Here is a 2,993-nt window from a genome sequence, read left to right as displayed (position 1 = left end):
TACTGCTGCGGCTAGAGGTGTTGGGCCACTGCCCACGGCGTCCGTGGTTGAGGCCCCTAGGGCCTCAACTATCCTTCTTGGTGAGGCGACCAGCGGCATGCATCAGGTCGACACACCAAACACTAGGCATCTTGACGCTTCTTCCTCGTCGCAGGCTGGTCCCTGCGCTCAACTCCTGGGTCGCTTCTGCGTGGACTTCGAGGCCCTCCGGAAGAAAAGGGAGGCCTTGGGTGATGATTACCCTTACCGGCTGCTGAAGCGCCAGAAGTATTCCGTCATTGATGAGTAAGGCTTCCCCTTTCCTAGCTCCTGATCCTCCCATTGCTTTGGCTGATCCTTGCTCTGCAGGGCCCTTCCTGCCGAGCTCATGAAGATGGCTGAGGAGCCATCCCCCAGGCTCCGCCCTCTCCACCATCTTCGAGCGCTCCGAGTTCCAGCAGAGCCCTTGCGGTGAGGCCGGCCGGAGAGGTGAGCCATCCTGTGGTGCATCGGGCCCTGCGCGCCTCGCGACCCTCCTTCGCGAGCCTGCTTGGGGCATAGCCAGCCTGCCTTGGGCTTCGCGTCTGATCGTGGATGGCGATTGGCTGAGGTCGGCCATGCGCCCTTCATTTGGGGATGGGCCGGCTCCTGGCCGGGCTTCTGGCGAGGCGTGCCCGGCCATCGCGAGGGCACCAGCCCCCAGCCCCCTACCCAGAGAGGGAGTGCTGATTCGCGGCCCCCTGTGCTTACTTGTGGCGGAGGACGACACAGAAGACGTGCTCGAGCGCGCCCGGAGGTGTCGCGCTCTTCGCCAAGAGTTCCTCCGGAGGGCGGCTGACCCGGTGAGCCAGCTTGGTGAAGAGCTTGATGATGAAGACGCGCGCCTTGAGGCTGAGGGCCTGCGCCTGGCTGAAGAGAGGCGCAAGCTAAAGGCGGCTGTTGCCTTTGCGCGCCACCAGAATGACCTCGACAACGAGGAGGCCGAGGCATTGCTGGCGGCCTCTCGGGAGGATCTTTCCCAGGCCGTCGAGGAGGCCCGAGGGGCTGACCGGTGGCGCGAGGCGTCGAAGGTGCGGGCACAGGAACTCTTGGCCCGGTGCCACTCCCTGGAGCAGCAAGTGGAGCTGCACGAGATGGCCCTTGCGTCGATGATGGTGGCTTCCGTCGACCAGGCAGAGCTCCTGAGGCATGAGGAGGCGCTGACACTAGAAGCATCCGAGCGCGCACGTGATCTTGAATGTCTGGAGACGAGAGAGCACTTGGTGACATAGGCGGAGGATGACATCGCTGCGCGTGGGGCCCGAGTCCTGGAAGAGGTTGAACGCAGGGTGACAACGGCCCGCTTGAACCTCGAGCGCGAGTTTGAGGAGAGGCTGGGGTTGATCCGGTTCGAGGCTGAAGGCAGGACCGCCGCCCTGAGGGCCAAGCTGGAGGAAGCGACGCAACGGGTCGATGCTTCTCGGGCCGCCCTCGACGTAGCGCAGGAGGAGCTGACTACCTCCTGCGCCGAGGCGCTTGTTCTCCGCCAGCGGGTGGACGAGGCTGAGGCCGTTGCGCGGCAGAACAAGGACGAGATACGCCAGCGGCGGATTCTGGAGCACAAGCACGGCCCCATGCTCGCCAGGCTCCGGGAGAGAGCTAGCGCGGCCTTGGGTAACATCTGTGAGGCGGCTGTTGACCAGCCCCACATAGTCAACTATGCTGGCAATCTTCTGTTCTTCACCGACGTGGTGACGCGGCTGGAGGCGCGCTCGGTCGGAGCCAACAGGCTGGTGGAGGAGAGGAGCCGCACCCTGCTCGGGCGCGCCTTCTCTTGTGTCTTCAGCTACCTTCAGAACATGGACCCGAACTTCAACTTTGACGCCGCCATCGCCCCAGTACCCCAGGCCGTCCGGGGCGACCTAGCGCGCTGGGTGGAAGACAACATGGATGCCCTTGTTAGGGCCTTCGCTTCTGATAATGACAACGTGGTCGTGGCTGCTGATGAAGGTGATGTGGTGAACGGCCCTGGCGCCGCTGCCGGCGACACGGAGGGCGATGGTGAGACCAGTGACGCCAGCGACGATTCAGGAGGCGCCCCTGAGGATGCATTGGGGGATTTATCTGACTGACCGCGTGTTGTCCCTGCTTCCTTACATTGCATAGATAGAGTTTGGGCCTTGCCCTGAAGATTGTAAGAGCATTTTGGGAGGGGGAGCCCCTCATGTAAAAACTCGCATTCAGCGTACTAGTAGATGCAATATCACCCATATGCCTGCGCCAAGCGGCTGACTTTGTGACGAGTTGGTTGGCTTGTTCACCTTCGACCCGCGTGGGCCTCGAGTCAGCCTGCGGAGGGCCGTGGTGCCTCGAGCGTCTCCTGAACGAGCCCATCGAACCTTTAATGAAAACCTCCTGAGAGGGCGCGGCGACGGCAGTCTGGGCTGCACGCAAGCTAGGCCTGGCCCGGCTCGCGATGGGCTCACGAGGGGAGGCAGCTGAGGCGAAGTGGTAACCAGAACGCTAGAGATTGCTCGAACGAGACTAAACACCCCTTCCCCGAACACACGCAAATCCTCGAGCTCAAATCCAACTTAAATTCAACGGGGGAAAACGACAACCAAGGGGGGGAAAGCAACGAAAGCAGAAGAAAGGCTGTGTCCAGCACCTAATCTAGTCTTGGACGTCTTCTCACCAGCGCGGAGCTAAGTGCTGCCACTGGGCGTGGGAGGGAGCCCCAGGGCCTGAGGCCGGCACCCCTGAGACTCCGGGGCGTGTACAACCCCACTCATTATTACGTGAGAGTGTCACAGGGCGGCGAGCTTCACAGGCACTGGGCCTTCTTCACAGGCATCGGCCTTGCTTCATATCGCCAGACGAGGGCCCCGCCTTGCGCCACACTCTAGTGCCACCGAAGACGACTGGAAACCAGGACGCCGCCGATGGGGTAGACCGGTTGCCAGCGGTTCCCCCGACGACCACAGGTCCTCTGCCAGGGGCAGGCCCTAAGGCACCTCCCCAGCAGAGGGCCTACT

The sequence above is a fragment of the Triticum dicoccoides genome, chromosome 7B (genome assembly GCF_002162155.2).
Source record: "Triticum dicoccoides isolate Atlit2015 ecotype Zavitan chromosome 7B, WEW_v2.0, whole genome shotgun sequence".
NCBI lineage: Eukaryota > Viridiplantae > Streptophyta > Magnoliopsida > Poales > Poaceae > Triticum > Triticum dicoccoides.
The sequence above is the reverse complement of the archived record's forward strand: the minus strand, read 5'-3'. Positions refer to the sequence as shown.